At 48.4% G+C, this 19,865-nt stretch overlaps 1 protein-coding gene across 2 annotated transcripts in view; it reads right to left on the minus strand.

Moving 5' to 3' along the window:
- The window catches only part of GSTCD (glutathione S-transferase C-terminal domain containing), a 943,165-nt gene that overhangs the window by 564,390 nt on the left and 358,910 nt on the right, over nt 1-19,865 (minus strand). The gene's annotated exons all lie outside the window — the stretch shown is intronic.

The raw sequence follows: 19,865 nt of genomic DNA on the forward strand, positions 1-19,865 counted from the left end.
GGGCAAATAGGTGAAGCGCAAGTAGAAGAAACGGGGGTATGACCCAACGCGAACAGTGGTTGGCAGTGGTTGGCAAAAGAAGCCCCATAGATTGGTGCACATGCGCAGTCTGCACGCATGCGCACTAGGTAATGAAACGAAATAAAACCCGCCCCATGAATGAAGGAAGTGCTTCGCGTTTTGCTTAGCTGTTCCCGTTTTCGTTCCGGGTCGGTTGTTGAGGTCGGCGTCCGAGGAGGTAGGGTGTCGGCACTTTGTATCGCAGAAACCCAGGCTCCGGGTGTAGAGGGCTGGGATTGATTCAGTAGATAGTCGAGTCGGTTTGTTGTGGGCTCGCAGAGTTTCTTTTGTATGCTATTTTGCCTCTTGGTTTCATGTGCGAAGGTCTGCCCCATTAGACTCACGTCCTGTGGAGCTGTATTTTTCCTTTGGAGAAAAGTAGAGTCTGATTATATTTGAGTTCCGTGTTTTGGTCAGAGACTCTAGCTTCCATTTTGAGTTCGGTTCGGACATTTAAGTGGTGAGTGACTTGCATAATAGTAGGGTCCTTAAAGTCAGCATTTCGGAAGCAGTGCCTTAATTGTTTATGTTATATACAGACGCTGTGTGTGATGAAAACACTCAAGTCGTTCACAGGAAGTTCGCCTGGTATAGTTTGAATACTGGTTCGAGTGGTGGTACATTCTACTACAGGTACACGTAGGTAGTTCTTCTAGAACAGAATAGAAACACATAACAGAGCAATAGGGGGGGTGGTTTTCACGTTTTCTTTCTTTTGTCTTATTGTAGATCCAGGTGCAGTAGACACATACTGTCTTACACAGACCCAAAGAAGAAAGAAGAGGCGTATTTCTTTTCCCTTTTCCTACCCTTGTTTTGTTCCCCTGTGTTCCCCCTTGTTACAACTTGGGATTCAGTGTTCACTCCTGTGTTCCGAGGGGTGACAGGGGGAAGCAGGGTTTTAGCGGCGAGGATCCAGGACATCTCCGAGACAAAGGTGCGTGCATTACACAAACACTGCCAAATTCACATACAGCAGGGCAGGTAAACGTGCGCAGCTTAACTTCGGGAGAAACAAAGTAATACAGTGTAAGAGAGCGAGTGAGACAAAACTAAAAAAAAAATCATGCCTTTATTTTGATATTAATCAGATAGGCAGGGCTCTTCCATAATGGAATGCCTTTGGGGCACGCCAAGGGAGGAGGGTGACTAAAGGGAAACTGCTTCTGCACACCAAAGGTTCATGAAATTGCCTGTCCAAATACCAGACCTCTTCTCCCCTAATTAACTACTGTGCTTTAGTCGATCCTTAAAGTCCTTTAACTAGCACAGTCAGCAAAGGCATGCTACTTGAGAGAGAAAGAAGGCGCTAAGTCACTGAGTAGGAGAAAAGATAACCAGATGATAACAACTGAAAACAGGAGGAATATTACAGCAACTAGAGATGGGTTGATAAAATGGAGAAAAAAAATCCTGATTAATCCTGCATGTCCCTTAAAGTTCACAGGTAAAGTATCAAGAGAAATTATAACATAAATATATATGGCAATATTAATTGTGTTATTTAGATTTAATATGTTTGCATTTTATATGATATAGCTTCCGATTTATGTTCATTTGGATTAAACTCGTACATCAAGCCAAACGTTGAGACGGGCTCAGACATTATGTTTATAATAAGTTTTCATGAGTGTAATAATTATTTTTATTAGTGAACTTGCCACAGGTGTTTGCATTCATTCAAATATTTTAGGGACAGTTTGGGTATAGAGAAGCTTTTACTTGCTTGAAATCTTTATTACCGTTTTCCCCAAACCCCGTAGGATTTCAGGATCAGAAGGTATCAAGAGGAACATAGGAGTTATATAAAAAGCAGCAAAGGGAGGTTAGGACTTTGAGCACCAAATTCAACTAGTTCGAAAACCAGTGGAGAATGAAGAGAAAAAAATAGAAAATCTAATAAAGAACGCAAATTACCATTGGCTCCGACCTTGCTTTCATCATTGGGGTGAGTTCAAATCCCTTTTCTGTCTGGTGCATGCTTATTTAACAGCTCCTGAAGAACTTGGACAAGAATAGTCGGCCAACCAGAGCAGTAGAAGTGTTGGAATGCAACATCAGCTCTATTGGCATCTACAAATATATCCTATTTGTAACTTCTCATGAGCAACACAGGGAGTTTCCATTTTTTTATATTTAAGATAGTAATACAAATCATCTGGAGATGTAGCACAATTTGCGAAGCTTATGGCTTTTGTTACAATAGCATCTTTTATATTTTGTGAACAGCACCGTTGAGAGTACGATGCCTTACAGCTAAAAAAAAAACCATCTCAATCACTCCCCTAAAATATGTATTATTTTGACATCAAGAAAAGTGGTACATCTTTAATTAAATGGAAGTGAAGTTTATAGAGAATCAAGCACTTTCCACACTAACAGCTCTTTCAGGAAAACAACATGTCCGCATTTGGTCAATCGTGTGGTCAGCCGAAGTTGATCTGTCAAACAACTCTTAAGCAAACACTACTACAAAATAAATACTGAGCTGTAGAAATACATTGATATATTTTCAATAATATAATTTATCAACAATAAGAATGTCATACTCCCAATATTGTGTGTGTCCTCAATTCAATTTTCATCCATATTTATTCAATAATTCACTCACAGAAAGGGGAGCGCTTTAATTGGGTTCACTTTGCGTAAATTAGGGTGCACATCCTAAATTTTCTTAAAGGTGACAACGTTTTTTGCAGAATAAAACATGTTGCTACTTACAATCAATGTTGCAATTGTTGCTGGATTTCTATTTCCAGCAATCCTGTTTTCATTGTTTTAAAGTGTTTTACTTATTGTGTCTTCCATGTTGTGACCTGTCTTCATCCCTTCAACCATCGCCATTTAATAATTTAATATAGAAAATAATGATCGTTCCCATAAATAGCCTTTATTTGAGACATGCACATATTGAAATTCATGTTTCTGCTTCAAGGTTTACTAATTCATTTTCCCGGTTAAAATAGTCTGAGACCATCCAATAAGCTTTTGGTTTAATACTCTCCTAAAATTGCTCTTTCAGGAGCATTCCCTATATGGGTCATATCGCCTTAATCCCTCACCACTGGGCACAAGTTGTCCAGGCTGAGATAATAGCGTGGGGGAAATATATCGTCCTTACTGTTTTGGTAGTTTTCACTCTATTAGTTTATCAGTTTTTTCAGAGTGACTTATTTCCTTAAAACGTTTATGCCATGTGGACGCCAATATGTGTTCCAAATGGATTAAAGCAACAGTACCCATACAAGAAATGTTCTTCGAGTATAAGGGTGAACCTCCTGATGGACGTGAGCCTTAAAGAAGCCCTGCAGGGACACTAGGAATTAAGGAACTTCAAATTTTTCACCTATTGGATTTAATTATTTTTATTTATTCTATGTGGGAGAATTTATAAGATCGTCAAGAAGAGGGAGAGGTATTGAATCAAAGTATTGCTAAAACATCGGGCATGTGTCAGGAGGAAGGACATGGGATATCACCTCTAAATCAGGACAATACGAAGGGGGAGCACAGCAGACAGGGGGAGGAGAGCTAAGGGGACACACAACTGGTAAAGGCCCCCTAGTCTCTAAAGCGTCTCAGCAAGTGGGTGTTATAGGTCAGTCCCAAGCCCAAGATCAAGGCACTTTACATGCAAATATTGAGGCTGAGATAGACCCTAGCGACTGTTTTTTCTCCCTCTCTGAGGGTCCAGAGTGGTGAGCTGACGGCTCAGAATCCTCTATCACCTCAAGCGAAAATGACAGTGACACAGATGCGGCTGGGGACTCCCTCTTTACGACAGCACAACGGACCGGGGGAAAGAGAATGGGGAATTACATGCAGATGGCTGCCAGCTTGAAATGGAACTATTCCTTAACTGACTCTTTAAGCACCGTTCAAGCCACAATGTTGCAGGGTGCCCTTGGCTCACATCTCCCGACACTAGAAACAGTGCTTCAAACGATTATGCAACACCGGGAAGAGACCCAGGTGGATGCCCGCAAAGCACAGAATGCGGCAAGGAAGGTACAGGGAGCAGTAAGAAAATTGAGTAAAACCTGCAATACTATAGGCGAGCACCTGACAGAGCTCGAAACCCGAATCAGCAATGTTGAGACGGAGGTGGTCGACAAACGTACGCAATCTAAAGAACAAGAGAAGCAGATCATGAATATCCAATGGAAGCTGAAGGACCATGAAAATCTTCAGCGGCGTAATAACCTGAGGGTCCTCGGAATCCCAGAAGGGAAGGAGGGAACTGACATCAGAAGCTATATGATAGATCTCTTCCGGCAAGCATTCTCAGAGCTTTTGGACTGGAACCGGCAACAAGAGGTCCAACGAGTACACAGGACACCTTTTACCCTGAGACATCCATTCAGGGAGGGGGGCCAAGGCAAGGGACGTCCTAGTTTTTTGGGGGAATTTTCTTTTAAGGCAGGCAGTATTAGAAAAAGCTAGACCTGAGGCCAGGAGAAATGTTGGGGATGTTTCATTTTTTGTTAGACCGGACTTTTGTCATGCCACCGTCGAGAGACGGTAGCAGCTCAGTCAGTTAATGAAACCCTTCCAGGATAAGGGTGCCAATGCCTTCCTGAACAATCCGGCGTCCCTAAAAGTGCTCTGGCACGGCGTAATGAGGTTTTTAATGTCAGAGATAAAAGCCAGCGAGTTTTTAATAGGGCTGAAGCCAGAGCACCCTAATGGCTTAGGTTAAACCAGACTAAGGGAAGTCAGTAGAGATATAGGACTGGATCTCGGTATCTCTATCTTCAGTCGGCGTGGGGGTTGCTTTCAGTTTTTCTTCTTTCTCTTTTTCTCTCTTTCTATAGTCTCCTTTTTAGGACTATTGAGATAATACAAGGGCTGATTTCCTCATTCTAGGGCTAATAAATCTTAGTATGCATTATAATTCAAGTTGTCTGCAATTCGCTCTTCATCTAGCAGACCGATGTGCGGTCTGGATTCTTCCCAAAGGGGGGGGGGAGGGGGGGACACGGGGGAAGGAAGGGGCAGTGTGGGGAGAGGGGAGATAAGGGGGTTGGAGCACAAGGGTTTTTTGTGGGTGGGGGCACGGGGGAGAAACGGGAAAAAGTGGGGTAAAAAAACTCAGAGAGGAAACCAAGAAGGTATCAAAGTAAGATTGTAAACTAACAGGGACAATGGCATGAATTGGAATAAATTGTCCCCATCAGGGCTGGGTGAAAAGGCTTGGAGTTAAAATCAAGAAGGGTTACTCATCAAGACTAGATGGGTAAGATTACTATTTGCTCTGTTAACGAAGGGGGTCTAGTGGATAGGAACAAGCAGTCTAGGATCATGGAGATGATCAAATCTATCGCCAAGGATACTGTCTGTCTCCAAGAGATGCACATACCATGGGATAAAAGGGGGCTAATAAAGGCAAAGGGGTATTCTCTATTGGCCTCTTCTTAAAGCTCAAACATCAGAGGGGTGGCCATCATAGCCAAGAATAAAATAGTATTGGCTAAAGGGAGATTGGTCGATGCCGGTGGAAGATGGGCCTTGGTTGGACTAGATCTGGAAATGACGATAGGTACGGTCTACGGCTCAAATCAGGATAAGCCAAAGGTATTAGATGACTTGGAACTAGAGCTTGCGTCCTGGCCCACCCCCCTGATTATGTGTGGTGATTTTAATGTTCACTTAGGAGTGGGGAGCTCTGTGTTAAGCAGATATCAAGGACGGTAGGCTAAAGTATACAGAGCTTTGTCATTGCTCATGAAAAGTCATGGATTAATAGAGGTTTGGGACTCTAGGTTTCCTTCGGACCCCGGGTACACTTACTTTTCGTGTCCTCATAAGAAATATGTCCGGTTGGATTTTTTTTTTATCTCAAACCAGATTTTGGGCGAGGCAGAGATAGAAATATTGCCTAACATAACGTCGGATCATAATCCACGGATTCTAGAGATAAAGGCTCAGCAAATGCAATTACAGCAGCGCCAATGGACATTTGATCGGAAGATGTTGGTAGACCCGGACTTTGTTGGGCATTTCAAAAAGTGGATAACAGATTTTTTTAAATATGAACAGATATAGAGCTCCGCGCAATATGGTATGGGATGTGTTTAAGGCAGGGCTGAAGGGGGAGATGGTTAGCTTTGTCTCGCACAAAAGACAGCAACAGGAGTTGAAGAGTAAGCAGTTGCCAGCCAAGCTCCGGGACTTAGAAGGAGAATATCTTGCTAAGATATTGCGTGGGGGGTATGTGGCAACTACGCAGATAGAAATCCCAGTGACTAAAGCGGAGATAGGCGCATATTATTCCTAGAAAGCAGCAGCAGAGTATCAGACTCACAGGGCTGAGAGGTATGAGTTTGAAGAAACCGTAGAGAGACTTCCTGCTTTAAAGACAAGAAAAATAGTGGCGAAGAGTCAGATATCGTCAATAACAAGCGGGGGGATTACATATACAGATCCGGCGGATGTAGTTACCGTGTTTCATACATTTTATCAAGATCTCTATACAGAGGAGGAATAGGGCCCTCTGGGAAGTCCACAGGGGAGGTCTCAATATGAAGAGGGTAGGAGGCTGGGTAGGGACGAGAGTGATAAACTGGAATCTGAATAGATATTGGAGGAGGTGCAAATAGCAATACAGTAGCTGGCCTCTGGAAAGGCAGTGGGCTCAGATAATATTTCGCTGGAATTTTATAAAAGTTTTCAAGCGGAGCTGGCTCCCTGATTGCTTGGTTTATTTTTGGGGGTGCAGTACTCTGGAAGTCCGCCAGACTCTTGGAGGGGCACTGATATTGTTATCTTCCCAAATACTGGATAAAGATATTCAATCACATAAACACAACAACCGGGTTGAATTTCCCACACAAGCCCGTTAAAGCATTGCTGGGAATCATGGGTGCAGTGCCACCAAAACTCTGCAAACTGCCTGAAATACTCTTTTTATTGACAAAAAGGCAGGTGGCCGTGCATTGGGGGGGTGACACTGCCTAACACAACAAGGGCATGGGCGGCAAGTGTGACATACCGTAAGAGACATCTGGCAACATACTGGGAATTGTTACCAACATGATCACGCCCTAGAGACATCTGGGAACCCTTTGTAATTTGGTTACAGTCGACGGATGCAGTGAATCTGTGATATAACTAAGTCTATGGGCGGTGTATGGGAGGATGCTGGGTCAATAAATGTGCAGTATCGGGTAGCTTTGTATTGAGTGCTGAGATTTATTGTCCGATAAGGTAATTGTAAACTGATACTCGTTGTTTCAGATAATATTACAAAGGGCTCTAAACAGGATGGGGTGCTGAAATCTTGAATGGAAATAACGGACCTGTTGGAATGTCTTGTACTGCATGATTTTTTTTTGTAGCATAATTTGAAAAAATGCAAATAAACAGAATTCTAAGAATATTCCAAAGAAAGATAAGCCACTCGACATGGCTACCTCATATAGACCCATCTCTTTAATAAATGCGGATGCAAAAATGTATTAAAAAATCTTAGCAATCCGAATTCGGGTGCGTCATAGCCAGTCTTGTTTCGCCTTGGCAGCATGGCTTCATACCTGGCAGAGATACAACAGCTCATATAAGGCGACCTGTGGCTCTGTTTGATATCGCTACAGAAACTAACAGGAACTGGCTATGATCCTCCTGGACGCAGAAAAGGCGTTTGATTGGGTGGCATGGGAGTACTTATGAGGAGTTCTGGCTGCCAAAGGATTTAGGCCCAATGGCCATCACAGCAGATCTTTTGACTGGGTGTGAGTGTTTGATTGATTCAGATGCTCCGTCTATCACCACCCCCTTTTGTACCGCTTTTGGCCGCCATAAGTGTGGCAGGGTATGATCAGACGTGAGTCCCTTGTTCACTTTGCCACTGGATTCAAGCAAGCCGGGCTGAAGACGGCTGGAATGCCAGAAACCAGTCCTCGGAAGCTTGTTTCCGGTCCAGGGAGGACATGGCTTGGCAGTTCGGACTGGACTGTTCCCATGAGGCACAGGGTCAGACTGATTTGCATATAGCCATGTCTGAACTGGGGTGGCAGAGTGGGCTAAAGAACGGCGATGGATTAAACCCAGATCTTTTGACTGGGTGTGAGTGTTTGATTGATTCAGATGCTCCGTCCATCACCACCCCCTTTTGTACCGCTTTTGGCCGCCATAAGTGTGGCAGGGTATGCTCAGACGTGAGTCCCTTGCTCACTTTGCCACTGGATTCAAGCAAGCCGGGCTGAAGACGGCTGGAATGCCAGAAACCGGTCTTCGGAAGCTTGTTTCCGGTCCAGGGAGGACATGGCTTGGCAGTTCGGGCTGGACTGTTCCCATGAGGCACAGGGTCAGACTGATTTGCATATAGCCATGTCTGAACTGGGGTGGCAGAGTGGGCTAAAGAACGGTGATGGATTAAACCCAGACCTTTTGACTGGGTGTGAGTGTTTGATTGATTCAGATGCTCCGTCCATCACCACCCCCTTTTGTACCATCACAGCAATTAAAACAATTTATAGGGCACCATTTGCAAAGATCCAGCTGATGGGCAAAGATTCCGATACCATAAGAGTAGCAAGGGGAACAAGGCAGCAGCGTCCCTGCGCCCCAATCTTATTATACATTGACCCTTTTATTCAACAGATCACAGAGAATCAAGCCAATATTCCGGCATTAACCCACGGGTTCGAAACTAAAGTGTTAGCCTACGCAGACGACATCGCGGTAATAACACCAAACCCAGATATGGCAATAAATGGAATAGAAGCCATGGCTATCACATATGGACGGGAGTCGGGGTACCTACTGAACAAAACGAAGACTCAAATAATATGCAGAGATAATATCACCTTTCAAGATAATCGGCAAGTACCCACAGCTACTTACCTTGGGGTCAGGATTAATCTGGATGTAGCTTGGATCACACAAATTAATTTTGACCAATTGATCAATAAAATAGCATCGGATCTCAGACAGATGAATTTATTACATCTGACCATCATAGGCAGGATCAACGTTCTCAAGATGGTAATTCTTCCCAAGATATTATACTTATTTAGGACACTCCAAGTGGAAATTGAAGGGTCAATAATTAAAGCACAAGATTCTACATCTAGCAACTTTATATGGCAATATGGTAAGATCAGGAGATCCTTGACACTTCTCACTTTGCCTCAAAGACGGGGTGGATTTGCCTCTCCTAATATCACTTTTTACCACTGGACAGCGCTACTGCAATGTATGAATAGACTTCTCCTTGAAAAGCATGGCAGAGGGAGAGATGCAGGGGCTGAGGGCCTCCCAACAATTTATAAGTTGGCACTTGGGGAAGGTGCTAGAGCGCTGTTGCTTCGCCAGCTTGAACCTAGTTATTTTAAGAAGGCACGATTCATACACACGTAATTAAATGATGAACGGGTTGCACTCCCTTCTTCCAACTTTTTGTCCATATATCTTCAAACAAGTTCTTCAAGGTAGCGTGCTCACTATTAACGTGCCAAGCCCAAACTGCACGTAAAGAATCAAACTCTGTCAAAAATTGGGGCACTTCTTTTGCCCCAAATTAGTGGCGACAGCTTTTTTTCAAAAAGGTGCATTTGCATCTATTTCTTTTAAACTCATAATGTTTTTATCGTCGTTCTTTAATACTAATTTATCAGAGACTTCTTTTGTTTATCCTTTTAACATCCTCCTGTAAAGTGTTGCATTTTTCATCGTTTCTCATGCTGTGGTCGGCCTTTCGAGCCTTTCATCCCAAGCACGCACTGAAGCAATGGTCCTTCCAAAACAGTTTATTAAAACCCAATGCATTTCGAACCTCAACGGGTTCTTCATCTGGGGTAACTGTAAATAACAATAAAACACTTTTTGTAAAAAACTGATGTGTACATTTCCTCTTTTCATTTAAAAAAAAATAGATATCCATTAATGAACATTTCACAACTCGATGTCTGTTTTTAAATACTTATTTACAAGAGTGACCCATTTCTTTCTTAATTCTATTCGTCCTCTCCACCTCATCTTAATCACCAACTCCCCCCTCTCCCTTCACAAACTCCTCTCTTTCCATTTCTATACTTTCCTCTTACTGACTTCTTACATAGATCCAAATCTAAACCTTCAACTTTTCTATGAAGCACTTCCACAGTAAATCAATCATTCATTGATCTACCAAAAAACCCCGCTAGAAACCTCCTTTCGTGAGCAACTAACATTGTTATACCTTCCGATTCTGAAATAAATCTACCGTGCGTTTCTTTTCATTCTCTCCCCTCACATACCTGCTCAAAGCGTCACCTGTCTACATCCTCCTTCACGTAGCTGAAATTACCTCTTTAACTAAACCTTCGTTTTTTAAAACCACTTCCAACGCCCTCTTTCATCGTCCCGCCCACTCTTCTTACTTTAATTATTTCACCTGGGCCACCCGCGCGCACCAGGGGCACTACAGTTCCCATGGTGCATCGTAATCAATCTGAAACGTAAATTAATGCTACTTGTCTGATAAATTAGTATTAAAGAACGACGATAAAAACATTATGAGTTTAAAAGAAATAGATGCAAATGCACCTTTTTGAAAAAAAGCTGTCGCCACTAATTTGGGGCAAAAGAAGTGCCCCAATTTTTGACAGAGTTACGATTCATACACAACCACGGAGAGCAAATCTGTCTTCTGGAAGTGACAGAGTGCAGGAGGAACATGGCGGCAGCAGGCTAGCTGCCGCGGTACCCCGCTCTAGGCTTTAGCGGAGCGTTTGGGTTTTCTCTCGCGAATGAGGGCTATACTCGAGCGTCTGCATGGCTAACATTTTCTGTTATCTGTGAAATACTTTATTTTGGGAATATATCCCTCTCTCACCGGTAACGCAGAGTTTCTTCAATCATCGGGCTGTTTGATCCGGTCTCCTTTCGTTCTCCATGCATGTGCACAGGGGCATGTTCCAGCCTGACTCGGCGTCTGCTCACCCGAGTGTTTCGTTGCTGCTGCCGTTTCTGCAGCAGACGCGGATTGTGTCGTCGGCAGTGCCGTGGAAGTGGCACCGGGCCGCCCTGGAGCTCCGTCGTGGGAAGCAAGTCCGCTCCCTCCGCAGAAACATTCTTTCTGGGGCTGCTGGTGGAGAGGGATGTGTGGCGGCTTCAGAAGGCGCAACCGTATTCACCTTGGCGTCGGCTTTGGCAACTTTACCGGAGGCAGCGGTGGATCTCAATAAACCCGCACGGACGGCGAATAAGGTGAAGGGGAGCCAAGGAGAGGGGAGAGCAGTTGTTACTCAATTTCTGAGGGCACTAGAGGAGCCGTGTGGAGAGGGGTTTGAAAGGGATTTGCTGGGCTGGAAGAAGGGTCAGAAGCACAAATTACTACTTGTGTAACGATATATCTGTAAGAGACATTAGTTAGTATTAGATTCCTTACCTTAGAATATCCCCAGGCGTCAGACTGGATCCGGAAACTTTTGCGTAGCAGTACCCTTGCGCGTCGGTAGGCGTCGTCTGCCGCTCCGCGTCCATCGTCGGTGTCGTGGGCGCCGTGATGATGTCGTCGGAGTACTTAGACGCCGCCTCCGCGTGCTGACGTCAGTTCTTAGACACAGCTTTTTCCGCGCCAGAAGCGCTGAGCCATGTTAAAAACCAACACTGGTGCCATTGATACTAGGGCCCTGAAAGGGGATAACCCTAACCCTAGATATTGGTTCGCAGAACGGGGAGGATGGGTGGGTCGGTAAGGAATCTAATACTAACTAATGTCTCTTACAGATATATCGTTACACAAGTAGTAACTTGTGCATCTGAAAGAGACACGTTAGTATTAGATTCCTTACCTTAGAATAGATACCCCAGCAATACCAACCCCGGTGGTGGGTCTGCGAACCAATAATCACACCAGAAAGTCCTGGAGGACGGAACGGCCAAAGAAGCCATCCGTCCGGACTTGGCTGTCCAGGCAGTAGTGTCTTGCAAACGTGTGCAGCGATGCCCACGTAGCTGCCTGACAGATGTCTTGTAAGGGCACACCCCTGCCCAGGGCAGTGGTAGTCGCCGTGGCTCGGGTAGAATGAGCCCGTAATCCAGCAGGGGGCTCCTTCCTAGCCAGGGAGTAGCATGCCTGGATACACAAGATGATCCACCGGGAGATGGTCCTCTTGTGTACCGCTTTCCCCTTCTTAGCGCCCACGTAACCAACAAAGAGTTGGTCATCCACCCGGAACTGGCGTGTGCGATCCAAATAAAATGAGAGCACACGTTTTGGGTCCAGACGGTGGAGCCGCTCTTCCTCTTTAGAGGGATGCGGTGGCGGAAAGAAGGTTGGCAAGGTGATAGACTGCCCGATGTGGAAGGCCGTGACAACCTTGGGCAGGAAAGAAGGTTTGGTACGTAGCACTACTTTGTCCGGATGGACAGAAAGGAAAGGTGGAGTACAAGAAAGAGCCTGGAGCTCACTCACTCTCCTGGCAGAGGTGATGGCAACCAGGAAAGCCGTCTTCAAAGTCAGAAGGCGAAGAGGACAATTGTGAAGTGGCTCAAAGGGAGCGCACATCAGAAATGTAAGAACCAGGTTCAAGTCCCACTGAGGCATCACAAACGGAACAGGAGGAAACGTGTGTAAATGTAAATGTAAATGTAGTATACTTGTAAAGCGCACAGCTGCCCCAGCAACGGGGCGTCCCGGCGCTGTATAACTCTGGGGAACCCGTCCTGGCTTTCCCTGTGGGATAGTCCCTGCTGGGAGTCCCCAAGGTGGAGCCAGGCATCCCTGGAATTGGTGGGGCCGTTGTGGAGATTAGGCAAGCTAATGCCCAGAGTTGCAGAGTGTGATCCCTGATTAGAGTAAGCACCGAAGTGAGAATTATCGAGTCCGCTGACCAAGGTCCATGACCCTGCCGCGTCGGGAATCGAACCCTGGTCCCGGGCTGACTTCTGCTCTCGGGTCTGCTGCCTCTAACCAGTGAGCCACACTACTCCACATGATGTGTGTGATGCCCTTAAGAAATCTGTTTACAATAGGGGACTTGAACAAAGAAGGCTGATCAGGTAGCCTGAGAAAGGCTGAAAGGGCAGAAAGGTAGCCCTTGATAGTGCCCAGAGCAGAGCCCTGCTGGGCAAGAGAAAGAAGGAAGAGAAGAACCTCAGAAAGAGGGGCAGCAAGAGGATCCACAGCCTTTGCTGTGCACCATGCCACAAATCTGTTCCACCTGCAGGCGTATACCGACTTTGTGGAGGGCTGCCAGAATGACGTTACAGACTTCAGGAGGCAAGTCAAATGGCCTCAACTGTCGCCGCTCAATCTCCAAGCATGGAGGTGGAGACTGGACAGGTTCGGGTGGAGGACCGTCCCCTGCTGCTGCGACAGAAGGTCCTCCTGAAGAGGCAGACGAACCGGGGGATCGACTGACAGACTGAGTAGCTCTGGATACCAGTACCTTCTCGCCCAGTCCGGAGCCACAAGGATGACTTGGGCCCGGTCGCGCTTGATCTTCTTCAGCACTCTGGGCAGAAGTGGTATAGGCGGAAAGGCGTACAACAGACCGCAATTCCACTCGCGACGAAAAGCGTCTCCGAGCGAGTGCCGCCTTGGAAATTCCAACGCGCAGAGCTGATGACATTGCGCGTTCTCTTCAGTGGCGAATAGATCTAACCAAGCCTCTCCCCATCTCTGAAAGAGCCTTGCGCCACGTCCGAGTGCCGACGCCATTCGTGATCCATCATGCACCGACGGCTGAGCTCGTCCGCCCTGGCGTTCAGAGAACCCGCCAGGTGTTGAGCCACCAGGGTCACGCCCTGACGTTCCAGCTACTGCCAGAGGCGCAGAGCCTCCTGGCATAGGGTCCACGACCCCACCCGCCCTGTTTGTTGCAGTACCACATGGCGGTGGTGTTGTCCGTGAACACCTGCACTACACTCCCTCGGACAGAGGGGAGGAATGCCTTCAGTGCTAGATGAATCGCCCGTAACTCCAACAGGTTGATGTGGAGCCGGGCCTCCGCCGGAAACCAGAGGCCTCTGATCTCCGCCTCTCCCATGTGGCCTCCCCAGCCCTGGAGGGACGCGTCCGTCACAACTACGTGCTCCGGTTGGGGAAGGGAGAGGGATCTGCCGCTGACCCAATCGCGGTCCGTGAGCCACCACTGCAGCTGTCTCGCAGTGCCCTCCGAGATCAGGACGTGGTCGGACAGATTGCCCTGATGCTGGGCCCACTGAAACTTCAGGTCCCACTGCAGAGCCCGCATCCGCCACCTGGCGTGATGCACCAGAAGGATGCAGGAGGCCATCAGCCCCAGAAGCCGCAGCGTCAACCTGACCGAGACCCGGGATAACGGCTGAAAGATGGGAATCAGAGCCTGAATATCCCGGACCCGCTGTTCGGGTGGATAAACCCGAAACTGCGCCGAGTCCAGAACCGCTCCGATGAAGAGGAGCTTCTGAAAGGGACACAGGTGTGACTTTGGCACATTGATGGAGAACCCCAGCTGGTGCAGGAGATCTGCCGTAGTCTGGAGGTGGCTGACGACTGTCTGGGGCGAGCCCGCCTTCAACAACCAGTCGTCGAGAAGACTGAAACCCCTAACCTGCACAGATGAGCTGCGACCACCGACATCACCTTTGTGAACACCCGTGGGGCGCTGGTAAGGCCGAAGGGGAGCACGGTAAACTGAAAGTGCTCGTGGCCAACCGTGAACCGCAGGTAGCGCCGGTGGGCCGGCAGGACGGGGATGTGGAAATAAGCGTCCTGCAAGTCCAACGCTACCATCCAGTCTCCTGGGTCCAGGGCAGCTAGGACCTGAGCCAGTGTCAGCATCTTGAACTTCTCCTTCCGGAGGAAGCCATTGACGTTCCGTAGATCCAAGATAGGGCGTAGGCCCCCTTTGCCCTTCTTGGGTACCAGAAAGTAGTGGGAGTAGCAACCACACCCTACTTCTGGCCCAGGAACGCGCTCGATGGCCCCCTTGGCCAAGAGGGCTGTAACTTCCTCCTGCAGAAGTCGCAAATGATCCCCCCATACACGGTGGTTCTGCGGTGGCATGGCTGGAGGAGTCGCCTCGGAGGGGAGGGAGTAGCCCCTTCGGACGATTTGCAGCACCCACCTGTCCGAAGTGACAGTGCGCCAGTGGAGGTGGTGATGGCGAACCCTGCCCCCCACTGGCGTCACATGGACCTGAAAGCATGGACTAGGAGGGTTTTGAGGCGGATGCTGCGGGGGAAGGTGTGGACTGACCTCGCCGTTGACCCCTACCGCCCGGACGGCGGTTACCACAGCCGCCACCGTGTTGGGTATTGCCCTGCGGAGCGTGGCTAGCGGCACGTGTGGGTGCACCCCTTCCGTGGCCACGAAAGGAGTGATAAGCAGCCGATTGCTGGCGCGGGGCCGAGAGGCCCAAGGACTTGGCCGTAGCCCTGGAGTCCTTAAAGCGCTGGAGCGCATGGTCTGCTTTGTCGCCAAAGAGGCGACGGCCATCGAACGGCATGTCCATGAGTGTGTTCTGGACATCTGCCGAAAAGTTGGCGGACCTCAGCCAGGCGTGGCGTCTGACCGCCACCGTCGTTGCCATCGCTCTGCCTAGCGAGTCGGTGGTATCCAGCCCACACCTAATGGAATACTTGGCTGCGTCCCGGCCCTCCACAAGGGCTTGGCCGAGTTTGGCCCGTACCTCCAACGGACACTCTGGCAGCACATCCGCGACCGTATCCCACAGGGAGTGGGTGTAACGGCCCAAGAGGCATGCGGTGTTGGAAGACCGCAGACCCAGACTAAGGGATGAGAATATCTTCTTTCCATACTGCTCATACCTCTTAGATTCCCTGTCCGGCGGGGCGGACGGGAATGCGGTCTGGGAATTAGAGGCCTGGATGACCAGGCTCTCGGGGGTGGGGTGGGTGGACAGGAAACATGGGTCGCCCGGGGCTGGGCGGTGGCGTCTGGCCACATTCCTATCTACGGGCGAACCCGTAGCGGGCCTGGACCAAGTGCCCAGAAGAACGTCGGTCAAGGCCTCATTAAAGGGCAGCAGAGGCTCGGCCGAGCTTGACTGCGGTTTAAGGACCTCAGTGAGGAGATTAGTCCTCACGGCCGCGACGGGGAGCTCAAGGCCCAAGGCCTTGGCAGCCCTCATCAGCACCACACTATAGGTTGCCCCCTCCTCCGAAGCCACGGTAGGAGGGGAGACAAAACCAGTGTCTGGAGAGGTGTCCAGGCCACTGGCCTCCCCAAGGTCTCCTGTCCAGTCCTCATGAGACTGACACTCTCTGGTCAGAGGGTCCTCAGACCCCTCCCAGTTCTCTTCATCACCCATCTCCTGAAACTCAGGGTTCTCAACTAATGGGGCCTGTTCATAAAAGTGAAATTCACCAAACGACGTCTGGAGCGTCGCCCATCGGGGCCGTCCCGACGGCTGAACAGGAACGAAGGTAGGACCGGGGACGGCGCCGCCCGAGGAGACACCTGAGGGTCCGACGCCGGGGAGGTCGTAAGATCCACCGGCGACGAACCCGATCCCGAAGGAGGTCCAGCGGCGTCCTGCGGCGCCGGGCCCAAAGGCGCCGGCGGCGCCGGAACAACTGAACCCCTCGGCGCCGGCGCCGTCGGGATAGTGAGGACCTGCGGCGCCGGGCCCGAAGGCGGCGTCGGGGTCGAAGCACCCGACGGCATCGGGGCCGGAGCCGCCGACCCGCTAGGGGCCCCCAGACGGGTCCGCTGGGCCCGGAGGCGCCGCGGAGCCCGTCGGAGGAGAGAGTTTCCTCATGGCCATGAGGAAGCGCTCGATCTCCTCCTGCAACGCGTTCAGCCCAGGGACCGGAGGGTGTGGAGCTGCACGCGGCGCCCGCGACTCCGACGGAGCCGCGTGGGTGGTGTCACCCGAACCCCCGGCCGCATCGCGCGAGCGTCGGGGGGAGTCCGAAGAGCGATGACGCCGCTTGGACTTCTTGTGCCTCTTACCTGACGACGACTTCGACCCGGAGGAGTGCGGCCTACTCTCGGAGCTGTGGTGGCTCCGAGCCCGTGACCTGTCCCTCGACCTCCCATGGGATCGGGACCTCTCACGGCGCGGGACCGACTGCCGGAGTTCGAGGCGCCTGCGGGACTGCTCCCGCCTGGCTTTCGAAGAGAGGGCCCGGCAGTCCGAGCAGGCCTTGTCGTCGTGATCGACGCCCAAACAAGATAAACACACGCGGTGAGGATCCGTGACCGACATCAGGCGGTCGCAATCATCACAGTGCTTGAAGCAGGGCATCCCTACGGCACCGTTCAGAGTCGAGAGACTTCGAGAACAATCAAAAAGTGATCAAAAAAGTTAGTCAAAAATTGACTAGGGTTACTGCTTTTTCCAGATCTGCGCTTGCTGGCGCGGAAAAAAGAAGAACAGACGTCAGCACGCGGAGGCGGCGTCTAAGTACTCCGACGACGTCATCACGGCACCCACGACGACGGACGCGGAGCCGCAGACGACGCCTACCGACGCGCAAGGGTACTGCTACGCAAAAGTTTCCGGATCCAGTCTGACGCCTGGGGATATTCTAAGGTAAGGAATCTAATACTAACGTGTCTCTTTCAGATCTTGGTGTTGAGACTCTAAAGCAGAGCATTAGTTTGGTTAATAACCCATATTCCCTCAGAAGTCATACCTTAACCCGACCTGAGCTTTCCACAAAACTGTCTCCAGTAACAACTAATAAAGGGCGCAGACATAAAAAAAAAAACGCTAAAACCGGGAGTCTATACCATATCCGAGGGGGAAAGACTAACTGTGGTAAACTAAACTTGTTCGCCGCCTCAGCTCTGGAATCCACGCAGGTGATCGGGGGGGGAGGACCGAGACAATATTGCAGCGGGATCCAAATTAATTAATCCAACTACTACAATACCCGCTAATTACAGTGGTTGTGCTTGCAGTATCAATAAAACACCATCTAAATCCTCCTCTTACCTCTCCTCAGAGGTCAAACCTAAACGAGCCAAAAAACCCAAGGCAGTAAAATCAGTTCTGGATTCTGGTTCAAAGATAACACCCTCCCTGCGGTCTCATTTTAAGGCCGTACCTCAGGTTCTGAGCCTCGCACAGAGTAGTCCCCCCCCCTACTAGTGTATCTTCAGATACAATTTCTAGCCCAGCTATATCTAGTTGTATCGCCTCTAGTATGGCCTCTTGTCCTCAAAATATGGAAGGGGAGCTACATAATGAGAGTCAACCCAGTGAGAGGGGAGCCTTACCCACCGAAAATACTTTGCCAGACATTACGCCAGCAAATGTAGATCTAACTTTAAAGATACCAATGGAGCAGTGTATCAACGGCAGCAATAGCCCTAGTAGCTCTTCAAGTCTCAATAAGCCTGTCCTGTTACCGGCCATATCCACTGGTATCACAGAAGTGGTAGACTCTAGCCCCTCTGGTAAATGCACCGATTTGGAAACAGACGCAAGTCTTGAGCCAGCAGACTTAGAGTTGGATAATCAACATCAATTACTACTTGAGACCCATTTACATGTAGATCAGAATATCCTGAACATTCAGCTGCAACTAGCTCACAGCCCTTCTCATAGTTCTGAAACACAATCACTTGCAAACACCACTGCTTCTGCTTCACCTTTGGATCTCTCCTCAGTTCTAACTATGTTTTCCAATTTGTCGGCTGACATCAAACGTGGCTTTGAGGAGTCATCCAAAATTCAAAAAGAGATCAGGACATACTGTGAATCACTGGATAACAAAATAGACGGGCTTTTTTCAAGAACTTGGGTGTTGGAAGAAACAACTGCGGCAATGTCCCTAGAATTAGATAATGCCAAGGAAGAAATAGTGAAACTTAAAAGAGAGGACATTCTATTGGCAGATAGAATGGAGACCCTGGAAAATAATGTGAGGCGCTGTAATATTCGCATCTTGAATGTACCTGAAGGAAGCGAAGGAACCAACATCAAGGCATATATCATTCAACTCCTTGTAAAATCTTTAAATTTAACGCATACAGAGGAGGAACTCAATCTAGACACGGATTCACAGGGATCCCTTCAGGCGTAACCCGCAGCAGACAAAGCCCCGTAAGATTCTGGTGAAGTTCCATACTTTACTATTGAAGGATCACATTCTTAACCTAGCCCTTAAACAAAAATCCCTGACTGGAGGGGGTTTCTCTTTTCAAGTACGATCTGATCTGTCGAGGGCGACCCTCAATAGACAGTGGGAACTGGGTAGGAGAATGGAGGCATTTAGAAACTTGGGGGCATCTGTCCAGCTTAGTTTTCCTGCAGCACTGAAGATCATGTTCAATAACAAAATGTTTAATGTCCATACAGTCCAGGCTGCAGATGAGTTACTGATGAGCATTGGCACCTCTAAAGATTGACGGTAGGTTAGTTCTAAACCGAGAAATTCGTGGGTTCCCTTATATTGCTGCTTATAGAGTTGACATAAACCTGCCTAGTAGAAGAGAAGAAGAGTAGAAAATAAGTTAATTCAGAAAAGAAGAAAGTAGTAGAAAAAAAAAGAACAGAGAAGAGAAGGGGACGAGAAAAAAAAAAAAGGAAAATAAAAAAAAAACTTTTTAAAAAAGCAAAAAAACACAAGGGGCACGAATATACACACAAACCTCCAAAAACCTTCGTAATTAGATTTATTTAGTCCTCAACCACTATAGTCACTAACGCTTCGCCTAAGCCTGGATAGGGTCAGGGGTATCACAAACGGACCTGTTCCGGTCGGTTAATCAAGGGTTCCTCAGGGGAGGGGGGGTGGTTTTCACGTGGGTAAGGGTTAGGGTAATAAAAAACAAAAAGTTTCTCATCTCCAAATTGGCGGTCGACAATCTCATATGTGAAAAATTGACAAATTGTGTACTTTCAAGCAGTATCAAGGAG

This window comes from Lissotriton helveticus, chromosome 2_1, assembly GCF_964261635.1.
Source record: "Lissotriton helveticus chromosome 2_1, aLisHel1.1, whole genome shotgun sequence".
NCBI lineage: Eukaryota > Metazoa > Chordata > Amphibia > Caudata > Salamandridae > Lissotriton > Lissotriton helveticus.